The 14,569-nt window shown below is 34.9% G+C and overlaps 1 protein-coding gene and 1 non-coding gene across 3 annotated transcripts in view; both read right to left on the reverse strand.

Annotated features, from left to right (window-relative positions):
• GMDS (GDP-mannose 4,6-dehydratase) overlaps positions 1–14,569 on the reverse strand; it is a 652,731-nt gene that overhangs the window by 375,615 nt on the left and 262,547 nt on the right. The gene's annotated exons all lie outside the window — the stretch shown is intronic.
• LOC113928190 lies at positions 12,231–12,428 on the reverse strand. Its single transcript, XR_003521864.1, has one exon. It is a non-coding gene; the product is annotated as a U2 spliceosomal RNA (small nuclear RNA).

Here is a 14,569-nt window from a genome sequence, read left to right on the forward strand (position 1 = left end):
TTTCCTTCCTGAAGGTCCAGTATTCCAGACCAGCAAGAAGGTGGCTATTCCACTGTTTTCTTTCCTTTCTGCCCTACCATTTCTCTTTAATTCTCCTCTCCTCTGATCAAGTAGAATGCCTCTATTAGTTAGGGCTGGGCTCACATGAAAGTGATAGAAAAGCCAGAAAAGAGAAGCTTATATAAGATGAAGGTTTACTTCTTTTACTAACATAAGTCCACTAGTTGTTAGAAAAGATGAAGGATGCAATTTCTTTATATTGCTCCACTATCCACATCATATGACTTCCAATCTTGGGACCAAAATGGCTACAAGAATTCCTGTCATTACATCCACTTTCCCATCAAGAGGATTCTATCTCTTCCCCTTTATGGACTCATAAATACACACACACACACACACACACACACACACACACACACACGATTATAGCATATTACATGTCATTTCTACATGAAAGCAATTTCTTGGAGTGTAGTCACATGTGCACACCTAGATATAAAGGGAGGTAGAAATGTCGTTATTATAGGACATGTACTCAGGATAAAAATTCAGGATTCTATGACTAAGAAGGGGAGAAAAGAAACTGGGGGACAACCTACAGCTTCTACCATACCACCTAAACAAAATTCCAACCAAGGAATGAGATATGAGTAATTTTCTTAGAGCATCACCAATTTTCCCAAGTAATTCTTTTGATGCCCATCCCCCTCTTAGCTTGGTCAGAAGAAGAAACAGCCACAGCATTCTCCATTAGGCCTAATGATTCTTTACCCTCTTCCTACTAAATCTATTTTGATGGATGGGGAGGAGGTTATGGGATTGACAAAGAAAGTTCTGGCAGACAAAAAAGCTGGTTCTGATGCAGCTTCTTAAGACCTGACAAAGGAATGAGGTCCCAACTGTTGATGGTTCTCTTAAAAATGTGAGGACTTCATGGCTCTAGGATCTCTAGACACAAATCACCAGTTGTGCAGAAACAGAAAATGTTCCACTCAACATCCTGTGATGTCCTCCTAAAAGGGGCTGTGACCTTCTTGTCCGTTCCCAGGTGACACACCTGGAAGGGAAGGCCACCTTTTGGCCTGTGAACCCCCTGGAGCTCAACCCCACTGACCATTTGGTGGGAAGAGGCCCCTTGGAGAGAGCAAAAAGAGATTTCCACAACTGCTAAGGGGCGCTTGCCAACCACTGACACTGATCAGTTCACACCTTCCTTCATCAAAATGAGTAGGCAATGAAAAATCACACAGCACTGGGATAGGATCAGTATCCAAAAACAGGAGGGAGGGGGAGCAAGTGGAATAAGCAGAGGAAAAAAACCCTTAATCACGATCTTCAGGGAGATCTGAAGAAATGCCTTGTCAGAAGCAGGATAAGGCTGCTATGAAAAAATAAAGAACTAAGGACTAAGAAATAGTAGGAAATTAAAAACACAACAGCTTAGGTGAGATACTTGTTGGGGACTTCAGGTAACCAAATAAAATACTGAAGAAAACCGAATTCTTGATTTAGAATATGAACTCAGTAATCTTCCAGAAGGTAGAGGGAAGAATGATGAGAGAGTAAGAAACCTAAGTGTTGTATCAAGGAGATTCCATTGCTATGAAACTGAATGGGTGAAAGAGAAGAAATAATCCATGAAATGAAAAACTTCCCTGAGGATAAAGGACCTTTTAAGTGCTGGGCCAGAATATTGACAGATCCCATACACCCGAACTCTTGGTGGAATTTCTAAAGATAAAGAGAAAATCACTCTGAGCTCCCTAGTAAGAAATAAGGAAGGAATGGGAAAAGGAGAAAATGGAAAAGAAGGGAAAGCTAGGAGGAGTGGGTAAGGGAGGAGAGAGGAAGGAAGAAGAAAGACAATTCTAAAGTCTAAACATAGTAGAGCAATAATTATACAAGTCTGAAAGAAAGGACTATAATTCCAGAGTTGAAACAAGATATAATACTAAATGTGAAGATAAAAGAAAACCATTTTTGAAAATGATAAGTCTTGGGAAGTATACTACCAATGCATTCTTGAGGCCAAGTACTACTTGAGAAAGTACCTAAAAAAAAAAAATCCAGATAACTTAGTCAAGCAATGTGTGCCAAACAATAAAAATAATAAAGACTACAGTTAGCCCAAACCATGTGTTAATAATTAATGCTGTTGTGGAATTAACTGCAATTATTCAGAAAAATTAAAATAGAAAAGATAGAACATAAAAAATCTGAATATTTTAAATATATATTATTTCTACAAACCTAGGATTCAAGTAGGAAAGAGTAGATAAACAAAAACCATTCACAAGATTTCCTTTTATCCTTGGCAAGGATGTAGAGAGATGCAGATACTATTAAATTCTTGGAATTCATAGTTTCAAATATTCTTATGAGAAACCACCAACAAAATATAGTTGGAATGTAGAACTTCAAAATAACTGGAGGTGGAATATAGCTTCAAGAAAAATTAGGTAAATATGAGAATCAGAAACAGAAGAAAATAAATAAAAAGCATAACAAGTTTTTAAAAACATAAAATACAATAGCAAGAATTAGGACAAACAGATCAACACTCAAAATAGATGTGAATGTCTTGAATTCTTCTATTAAGACTGAAAAGTTCTTTGAGTATTAAAAAAATTAATTAGATGCTATTTTCAAGATACACACCCAAAACAGGAAGCAGAAAGTCTGAAAACAAAAGGACAAAAAATGCTAATATAAAATAAAGTAGGGGCCCCTGGGTGGCTCAGTCCCTTAAGTGTCTGCCTTCAGCTCAGGGTCACGATCCTGAGGTCCTGGGATCCAGCCCTTTGTTGGGCTCCCTGCTCAGCAGGGGAGCCTGCTTCTCCCTCTCCCTCTGCCCCTCCCTGCTGCTTGTGCTCTCTCTCTCTCTCTCTCTCCTGCTCACTCTCTCTTGTGCTCTCTCAAATAAATAAAATCTTTTAAAAAAATAAAGTAAAAGTGGCAATACTAACATCAAATAAAGTGTAATTCCAGAAAACAGCGTTAATCAGGAAAAGATATTTTATTTAAATATAACACATTTATATTTATATATGTTATATATAAATATAAAATATGAAAAAGATATTTAAGAATATAAAGAATAAAACTTTTAGATCACAAATCAACATAATAGTTTCCAAATGTATAAAGCAAAAATAATCAGAAATTCAAGCAGAATTAGACAATAGAGTTTTATATGCAGGATTTCTATGTAAATCTTAGAATGTAAAAGATTAAGTAGTCAAAAATAAATAAATGAAAGGAGTTGAGGAGGAACAGAGAAAGGAATGAGAGAGCTGGAGAAGGTATTTTCAGGGCTTTCATTTTCCAATGTCCTATACTACGTATGTATGTTCTACCAGCATTAAAAAAGTGAGAAGCAAGCCAACTATATGTAGCTATGGAAGAGCAGGCATGATCAGGACATAGGGTGTCACTTGGCAAATCAAGAATAGAGACATCATGGCATGGAATGAGACACAAGGAGCTTAAAAGTTGGTTGGGACCAGATCAAAAAGCTTTGGATGTCAGGGTAGGTAGTTTGAGTCTCTGCTAATAAATGTGACACACCCAGATGTCTCTGTTGGATACACTCTGAAAGTGGGACCGAGAATGGAGTCATGTAGGAAAGCAGAAGAGTGGCAGGAAGGTGAGTAGGGAGACAATTGCAATTGCCCAGGAAAGCCAGGAGGACCAGATTCTGGGAAGAGCAAAACTAATGAGACACCGAGTTCTGCACTGGCATTCACTTCTGCTTACAAACTGAATGTGAAATCTCAAGCCTCCTAATCAAGTAACAGGAATACACATGCCATTTGTCTTAAATTACCTCAAGGCCACCACAAAGGCACACAGTTTTAGTTAAAGGACACAACAATGTTAGGAAGGGAAAATCCACTGTGTGTTTTTATATTTATACATGAAAATTAAATGCTTTCAGATATGCATTGATAATCTAGCACTTTTCATATGCATATTTTTATAAGCAGAAAAATTTATTTGTGTTTAAGATTTGTTACTAAATTCCTATTATCTTTTTTTACTTCTCTTTGAGGTCTGCTTCCTACAGCCTCTGCCATCTCATTCCCTCCAGTCTAAACACAGGTCTTCCTAATGGTTATCTCTGCTTGGTCCATGTCTTCGCTCACTCAAAAACCCTCAAAGGCTTCCCATAGCCACTGAATGCACTTTAATGTACTAGTATAGTCATAGATATGTGTAGCCATCACCAGAGTCAATTCTAGGGGATTTTAGTAATCTCAAAAGAAGCCTGTACCCATTAGCAGTCACCTCCATAAAACAATTCCCCCACTTCAAATAACCACTAATCTATTTGATGTCTCTATTTCCTATTTTAAACATTTCCCACACAAATGTGATCTTGCTTCTTTCACTTAGTATGTTTTCAAGGTCCATCCATTGTAGCATGTATCACTTCATCCCTTTTTATGGACAAATAATATTCCATTGTTTGGCTACATCACATTTTATTTAGCATTCATTCACCAGTGGGGTAGACATTTGGGTTGTGGCTACTATAAACAGTGGTTGCTATAAACATTATTGTACAAGTTTTACATGGGCGTATGTTTCATTTCTCTTGGGTACATACTGAGGAGTGGAATTGCTGGATCATATGGTAACTGTTAAACCATTTGTGATCGCATACTATTTTCCAAAATAGCTACACCATTTTATGTTCCCACCAGTATAGTACAAGGTTCCCAATTCTCCAATTTCTGTACCAACATTTGTCATTATTTTTGATTCCAGACATCCTAATGAATATAAAGTGGTATCTCACCATGGTTTTTTTGTTTGTTTTTTCTTGTTATGGTTTTGAATTGCATTTGCATTTCCCTGATGGCTAATGACATCCAGTATCTTTCCATGTGCTTATTGGTCATTTGGGTTTTTTTGTGTGTGTCTATTCAGATTCTTTCCCCATTTCTTAATTGGATTTTCATGTTTTTATTGTTGTGTTGTAAAAGTTTTTACATATTCTAAATATGCATGCCTTATTAGATAGATGATTTGCAAATATTTTCTCCCATTCTGTGGATTGCTCTTCACCTTCCTGAAGGTATCCTTTGAAGCACAAAAGTTAATTTTTATGAAGTCTGATTTATCAGTTTTTTCTTGTTATTTGTGCTTTGGTGTCATATCTAAAAATCCATTGACAAATTCAAGGTTATGAAGACTTATTCCTATGTTTTCTTCTAAAAGTTTTGTAGTTTTAGTTCTTGCCTTTAGGTGTTTGGAACTGACAAGGTGATTCTAAAATTCATACAGAATTACAAAGGATCCAGAAGAATAAAATAATCTTTAAAGAATAAAGAATAAATCAATCTTGAAAAATAACACAGTTGGAGAACTCAGACTTCCCAAGTCCTAAATATATTATATAAGCAATAGTAATTAAGAAAACATTGTACTGGCATAAAGAGACATACAAATCAATGGAATGGAATTTAGACTCTAGAAATAAACTCAGGGGTCTATGATCAACTGATTTTCAAAAAGGGTGCCAAGACCATTCAATGAGGAAAGAACAAACTTTCCAACAAGTGGTACTGGGACAACTAGATAAACCCATGCAGAGGAATGAAGTTGAACCCTTATTACATACCATATACAAAACTCTAAATGGATCAAAGACCTGAATGTAGTAGCCTTATTTTTATATTTAAATTGATTCACTCTTTACCACCAACTTCTTCTTCTTCTTTTTTTAAGATTTTACCTATTTATTTGAGAGAAAGAGAAAGCATGAGTGGGAGGAGGGGCAGGGAGAGAAGCAGGCTCCCCACTGAGCAGGGAGCCTGACCCAGGACTGGGTCCCAGGACCCTGAGATCGTGATTTGAGCCGAAGTCAGATACTTAACCGACTGAGACACCCAGACCTCCCCCACCAATTTCTTTTACTATGTTTTTTACCATTCCAATTTTCTTTATTTTGATTCATCAATTTGTTGGCTGAACTATATTCTCAAGTGGTTTTCCAAGAAAAGTCACTGGATGTTGTATAACCCATGTTCTGTTTAAAATTTGTTTTAAATGTTTGTTCTAAAATAGTCATGAAAGGAAAAATGGGTTTATATAAAGTTTTTGGATCGCACTTTTTTTGCTTCACCATCTTCTGGAACCAAGGGTTGGTTCATTCATTCAACGAGTACTGTCGAGTGCCTACCATATGTTAAATAGTAGTACGAAAAACAGAGAGTGTCCCTACCTTCATGACTTGTCCATCCTACTGGGGAGAGATAAACTATCAACAAAAATTCAATATTAGTTGGTGACAACACCATGGAGATAAGGCAGGAGAATGAGGGATATACATAGATATTGAATTAAAAACAAAACCATATTGTCAAAAAAATATTCCCACTTCAGTGTTTTTCATAATCTTTTTTTTAACTTTTAAGGGTTTTTTTAGGAACTGATGTTGAATATAATAAAAAAGCATTAATCTGAAGATGAACTGTTCTTTCAATTTCACTATTATTCCTTAAATTGAAAATGTCTTGTTATGAAATCCTATCCTATACTAATATGAGGGACTTAATGTCAAAGAAGGTTCTAGGCTATCAAGATCTATTTCATAACAATTTCAAAGTACATTAGAAACAAACATTAGAGACTTCTGGCTCCAAGGTCTATACAGGAAATTATTTTTAAACACTGTAACAGAAATCACAAATACTAATACAGCTGAACTCAACAACTACTTGTTACCTAGTTGTTAGTACCTTCGAGGCACTGCACCTAAACAAGGAATCCAAACTCAACAGTTTTCTTGTCTTCACAAATTAGATGGTACTTTAAAATAATTCCATAAAAATCGATTCATCTTACTTGGTTGTGGAAAAGCTCTTGGTATACAGGTTATTTTGAAAAGTTGGAATTCTTTTGAACCTACTTTACAACTAACAAAAGTCGTGAAAAAAAATAAAAATGCATGAAGAGTCCCTGTCTGAATATGTAAAAAATCATCTTCTGCACTAGCATTTGATAATAAAAACACGTATTTCCTCAGTTAACATACCCGTAAAGGAATACAAGAATAAAAATCTGAATCCATACACAGGATGACTTACTGGTTAGTCATAATTAATCTAAGTACAGAGAAAGCCATGTGATAATGTTGTTGATAGATGCTGATTATGATATCACACATTTATGTGGCATTAGGGCCCCACTGAGGTTTTAGGATGCTATCTCATGAATACCCCTTATATCCCTCTGAATATGGACAGAACACGTATTATTTCAATTTTGCAAACTGGGAAACTAAATAAAATAGTTTACTTAAAATTCCAAGGAGTCAAAGCACTGCCAAGCTAAATGACCAGCAAGCAAACTGTCCATTAAGCAATAAATTTAGGAAGCACTTATCACTTATACTCCACCCACTCCCCAAAAGAATCTGTGACAAAATTAGAGCAAAAATTTTCAAGTGGCAGCAGCAGCAAATTCTGACAGCACTTCTAAGAGTAAGACTTGCTAGGAATGAGGAGCTACTTAGGACCTACTATTTCCCTCGATCTAAAATACTTGCCTTACAGTCTCAGAATAGTCAAACTGGAACACAAGAGAATTTAGCAACTTACTGATTTTGAAACCTGCCTTGCACTAAGCAGGGATAACATCATCTCAGGACTAAGTTGACACCTTTCAAGCTAAGGGAAAGCACTGCCCCAGATTAGTGCCCGAGCCCATTATTTTAAGTGGCTACTACACTAAGAATCCTGTTTATTATGAATCCTTTTCCAATACTATGTTTGCCTCAAAAGATTATTTTACCCTAAATTTCTGGTAAAGATGCAATGTAGGTTTTTTTATATTTTGACATTTAGACATCTACCACATGTTAAATTAAGATCCAGTGATACATTCATATAATACCCTGCACTATATACATTATTAAATCTTCTATTGTTACAATTCAGCTTGCAACAAAAAGGCCCTTCTCTTTGAAAGAGTACAAAGTGTTCAGAGGTCACTGAAATAAAAATTAATCTGGACGTATATCTCTACATTTTATTTGTTAGCCCTTTTTAGAGAATGTCCATTGCTAAAAGGCTACAGGGTAATCCCCTTCCATGAGATCAACAATTTGGAAAATATTTAATAGTCATACCACATCTACTCCCTAAAAGGATATAGATTTAAAGCAGCAAAATTTCCAAAGGACTTTTTCTTGGTATAGTGGAAATCAGGAACTATGGAGGCCATCAAGAAGCCACTATTCATTATCCATCACATAAAATAGCTACCTGTTATGACTTCAAAACAACTCAAATTTTAGTACAGAATTTAGCCATTTTTTAAATGTTACATAAACAGTAACTTACTATAATATTAGCTAATTTTAAAAATTAAGGTTTTTCTTAAGTCCTTCCAAATCATAACAGATTTTATATTAGGGAACTCTCATAGGCCATGAGCTGCTAGAACCAAGAATTGATATAAAGACTTCACTTTCTGGGGTTCGTCCAATATTGATATTGACCAAGGCTTTCTGAAATATCACTCGGCCTCAAGACTGTCACCAAAATTCTAAACTTCTGGTACTTCAATCACGAAACAGGAAAAGAAATCCTGAACACTTCGTCCATCGACATTTTGTAAAAATGTGCAGGGAAAGTGCAGGAGTGATGAAAATAGGACTGTGGGATAAAACAGCAAGGGTACAAAGACCCTAATTTTAAGCAACTTTTAAATGGGCTTTGGTGTTTGGATTTAATGCTACTCTTTAGAAAATTATTGAGCTAATGTTTGACATTAGCTGCTGAAAACTGTATAAAATACAGCAACTGGAATTAAACTAATAAAATCTTATATAGCATCAATCCATAGATTTAATAACTAGATAGGGTGATTTGCAATGAGTGTACAGATAGTTTATAAGCAAGTGAGAGCTTCTAAAGTATTTAAGAAGTACTTATAGGTGCTTATAAACAAAGTCCTGTTTTAAGTAGTTTGAACATTCTTGCTAAAATCTTGTTTGCACGATTAGTTTGCTTAGTGGAACTTTTTTCAGAGACTGTTACAGTGAGTTTTAATAAGCCTTGTGTCTGGAATGGCTCAAATCCTGACTCAATGGGGCCTGGATTAATAAGGTTTTAAATTACCTCAAAACACAAGGCCTGTGCAAGATGTTAAGTATCGTTAGGACTCAGGGAGTTCAACAGTATGGTCCAAGCTAGAGGCAAGAAAATTCTAGTCACTTCGTCTACCAGGGCCATTTACCCCACAGAAAACAATTAGCCCTCTATGATTCTAACACCATAAAGGAAAGAAAAGAGACAAATTTATATGGCTTGGAATACACAGCGACAGGAGATAATATCCTAAAATCAACTGGCATTTTGACATGTGATACTGAGTTTAACAGTTTTCATTTTTGTCAGCTTATTATCTATCAGAAATTTTGGTAAGAGTGAGGAAAGCCTAAATCCCATAGCCTGTCATTTCACTCTATCAGGACCCATACCTCACCTTCTTGATTTTCCATTAATCCAATTAAAACATAACCATTTGTCTTCTCCATTCCATGAACCAAAGTAGAGAGCTACACTTCCAACAGATGGCTTCCAAATTCAGCTGGATCCTCAACACATGGCAATCTTTCTGAATGCATTTCACTCAATGGAACTGTACCATGCCTCTTGAAATACACCACTTCCCTTGGTTTCTGAAACCACCAGCTCAAATTCTCCTCTTGCTTCTCTTAACACTCCTAACTAGGCTCCTACCATCTAAGACACGTCTATTTCTTGGTACCCCCAGAAGCCATCTTTTCATAGAGCTCACTTTTTCCAACTTTCTTCACAGTCAGTTACCACTCAATACGCTAACAACCTCTAAATCCTCACCTCTGATTCAACTATCTTCTGAGGTCCAGACAAGCATGTCCAAGCTGCCATCAGAATAGCTCTGCTTGGACTTCTTCTACCACCATTCACCCAGCTACACTGACAGAAATGTAGAAACCATCAAACCCATTCACTGGCTTCAGGGGCAAAAAAACGAAGAATTGGGTTCTAAATCTCTGCTTATAGCAATATATTTCTTAACAATTGCCACAAAATAAAATTTGTATTTATTAATAGGTAAACTTAAAAATGAGTACTTTATGTAGCATTTTATTGTTTTATTTATGTATATTCTCTGTATTATCTGAAAACATACTTTTCAACATCATTCCACTGTGACTACACACCAATAATTTTCCACCATCTTTTCCATTCTGTAACCAAAAAATTAGCAAGGTATTTAACTTTCCCTCAAATAAATCAATCATCACAAAATTACTTTACATCACTTTGACCTATAAATTCATTTACATGAATCCACAATGCATGAAGTTTTCTGAGTGTTCAAAGCAGTTAGGAGAGCCATTTCCAGAGCATACTGCAAATATTGTACCTTCAAATATGCACATGTTTTGAGCAATATGCTTACTGCAAGTTCTGCTGTTATATAACTTCCTGGGGTTTATCCTAGGGATAAATAAAAAGTGACAAAAGATAAAAGAAAGTTTCACAAAGAGTATTCTTTGTACTCTTAAAAATATGATAGAAAATAAATAAATTACTTTAAAATTTAAAATTATTTTGAGCAAGTTTTTGTTGGGTGGAGTAATTATGTAAAAACCTCCCCCATTTATAGCTTCAAAGTATGGATATACACATTAGATAATATATGGTATTTTCCCCCTCAACCATCTGATTTTCCAAAAATCATCTTTAATTTTTTCATGAATTAAAAAATAAAACTGTTTCATTCTATAGTCCATAGTGACTTTAAAATCATCTCGGCTACAGAAACTGGCATTTCTAGTCAACTTGTCTATATATATATATATAAACACAAAACATCACCATTAAAGAAAAAAGGTAATCACCAGACTCCAAAGATGAATAAGATATAGAAAAACAGAGTGTATCACCTCAGTGAGTTTTCAAATGTTCTGAATGATTTTAAGAAACATATTGGGGAATTTCATTGTATTAAGAAATGAGGTGAAGGTAAATGTATGTATTAGTCAGACCCTGCAGTAGAAGAAAATCATGAGCAGGACAATTCAAATCAGAGTAATTACCGGCCTATATCCAAATAATGACAACACATAGACATCCAGGTAGAAAGAGAGATGTGTCATTGAGTATAGGAAGTTTTATAGTTTGAAATAACAGCATGACAAGTTATTTTTCTACCTTTTACATTCAAGAAAAGGACAAACAGCTCACAGGTATGGAAGGTTCAAGGGAATTTCTGCTCTAATATTCCAAAAGCAATTCTAATTTTTGTATTCTTAAAAAAAGAACAATCAATGAAGGAAATAGGCCATATAGGGGCACCTGGGTGGCTCAATCTGTTAAGCGTCTGCCTTAGCTCAGGTCATGATCTCAGGGTCCTGGGATCAAGCCCCATGTTGGGCAGCCTACTCAGTGGGGAGTCTGCTTCTCCCTCTCCCTCTGCCTCTTCCCCCTACTCATGCTCTCTCTCTCTCTCTCAGGCTCTCTCTCTCAAATAAATAAATGAAATCTTAAAAAAAGAAAAAAATAGGCCATATAAGATTTGAAAAGCAGAAAAAATAAATAAATAAAGTAAAAAATAAGTAACCAAAACTCTACCCAAAGCCTCTTCTTTCAATAAAAGTGTCAACTCTAAACCAACTGAAGGGATCCTAAGGAAAAGCAATGGAGGGAATAAGAATAGGAGAGGAGAGAAGAAATACAGTTTAATGGAATTTTAAAAGAACCAGAAGTTAAGCCTGGAAATCTTGGATTTAATTTGAAGAACACTGAAGTTCTTATAAAAGACACTGACACATTCAAAGCAGCAGATAGGTCAAGGTGGGATAAGGCAGGTCTAAGAGAGGGAGGGATAAATCTAGCAATGGAAACTTAATCTGTACCAAAAAAGTCAGAAATGAAGGGGATAAAAACTGGTAAAGAAAAGATACTACAAATGGAAAGAAAAAAATAAATATTAAAATGTGATCAAAGCCACTAATCTCAATTAGAAATAGAAAATTAAGAAAGCAGTTCTCATATCTTAATCAGCAAAATTCTACAAAGAATCGATCAAAAAATAAATGTTATGGTACTCACCAAAAGAGATGGCTTAGACTTATTTTGAACAGAGCCTCAGTGACAGATGGGAAAATATAAGTGGTCTAATATAGATGTTATTAAAATACAAGAACAATATTTCTAGATAAAATGGCTGAAAAATCATCACAGTTTAATTTGAATCTTTCAGATCCAAGAAACCTAATGAACCCCTAGCAGGATAACTACTTAGAAAAACCATACAGCACATTATAATAATATTATTGTAAACTGGTGATACAGAGAAAATTAAACTGATAAGAACAGATACTACACTTGATCTTAGCCAAAAGGCCGAGAAGTGATACAGAGAAAATTAAAGCAGAGAAAAGATTTGAAGGGAAGCAAAGACAAGAATGACTGGAGATTACTTGTCAGAAGATGTAAAATAGAATATAATGGAAAAAAGATCTTTAAAGTGTTGAAAGTCACTAGTATTTAACAGAATCTTAAAAGAATGATACACTGTGATCAGTGGGATTTATTCCAGAGATGAAAGAATGATCCAATATCTGCAAATGAATCAGTACACCACATTAACAAAAACAAAACACATGATAAAAATCATGATTGTCTCAAGAGATCCAGAAAAGGTTGCTGTGTAAAGGGTTCTAATTTCTCTACATTTTCACTAACACTTGGTATTTGTCTTTCTGATTGCAGACATTTTCTAGTGGGTGTAAAGTGGCATTTCACTGTGGTTTTGATTCGAATTTCCCTGATGGTTTAATGATGTTTTCATGTGCTTACTGGCCACTGACAAGGTATGGAAATACAAATGATTTCTGTATATCAATCTGATATCCTGTAACTTTCCTGAACTCACCTATTAGTGCTAATAATTTTTTCTTGTATTCCTTAGGATTATCTAATACAACATAACATCATATCATCTGCTAATAGAGAAGTATTACTTCTTTCTTTCCTATCTGGATACATTTTATTTCTTTTACCCGCCCAATTATTCTGTCTAGAACTTCCAGTGAAACACTGAACAGAAGTGAAGAGAGCCCACAATCTTCTCTTATCTCTTATCTTAAAGGGAAAGCATCCAGCCTTTCATATTAAGTACTATGTTAGCTGTGGGATTTTTGTAGATGCCCTTCTTCAGGTTGAGAAAGTTCTCTTCTACTCCTAAGTAGAATGAAAGAGAGCAGAATTTTTCAAATGTCACGTTTTCTGTTTGTCTTTTGAGGTGATTATGTGTTTCTTTGTCTTTATTGGATAGGTTGTATAACATTAGTCAAATTTTGTTAAACCAATTTTGCATTCCTGTGATAAATCCCACTTGGTCATGATATAGAATCCTTTTTATACGTTGCTGGATTCAGTCTATGAGTATTTGTTCAGGATTTTTGCATCTATTCAAGAGATATTGGTATGTGTTTTCTTATGATGGCTTTATCTGGTTCTTGATATTTTAAAGTACATGTACACGTAAAATTTTAAACTGGCATTATGTCTAGAAAACTGCTATGAGTCTTAGGAATTTTTTTATCTAACTGATGCTGTACACATATTTATCCCAAGAAAATGGTATTTTGAGAAATATATATTGGGAATAATACATACTTAAAAATGATTTGTCATGTTTTATAGACAGTACATATGTGTGTGTATGTGTGTGTGTTTATATACATCAACACTCAATATGTATGCCTAAAGGTTATAATTTAGGGGTAAATAAGTACAACATATATATATGACTTATCAGAGATGCAGATTATTAAATGGCAAGATTTAAAATAATATAAAAATAATCTTACCTTTTTAATACTTTTTCAATTCTACTATTTAAATTAGGATAGGTATAATGCTTCCAAGTTTTTTAAAATGCATTTTCTGGCAAGCAGAGTTTTACCTTAACTTTATAAAAACATTAAAATAACTACAGATAATATATTTTGCAATGCTTTCATAATCATGAGAAAATTCTACAGTGAATTCAGATGTATACATTTTTTTAAAAAATCAAAATCATCAGAGAGCTCCTTAATGAGAAAAATGCTTAGTAACACAGAAATTCAATGGGGAAAATCATTACTGTTTAATACACATGAAGCCAAGTGACTGTTTTCATAGCTAGAATAGTGCCTAATGAGAAAACACGCAGGATTAGGATGATAAGAGAATTACCTGGAAATCACACATCTTGCACGGGAAGGAACCTTATTTAAACCATACCTAGATAGATTTGTTTTCCTTAAATTATAGATGGAATGTTAACTGAAAAAAAGCAAAGCCTGAGACTGAATCTGTGCTTATCTACTGAGCATATCTGAAAAAATAAAACAAATGTGGGAGGTTTTTGAAAAATAATTTTTCCTCTAAATTTCTTTAGCTCTCCGACCCCCAGCTGAGACGGTCTTGTGCTTCCTCCTTTGCCCAGCTGTTCCTTGTGCATTTGGCTTTAATCAGGTGCAGAGCAGGAACTCAACATCCTGTTG

The sequence above is a fragment of the Zalophus californianus genome, chromosome 7 (assembly GCF_009762305.2).
Source record: "Zalophus californianus isolate mZalCal1 chromosome 7, mZalCal1.pri.v2, whole genome shotgun sequence".
Lineage (NCBI taxonomy): Eukaryota > Metazoa > Chordata > Mammalia > Carnivora > Otariidae > Zalophus > Zalophus californianus.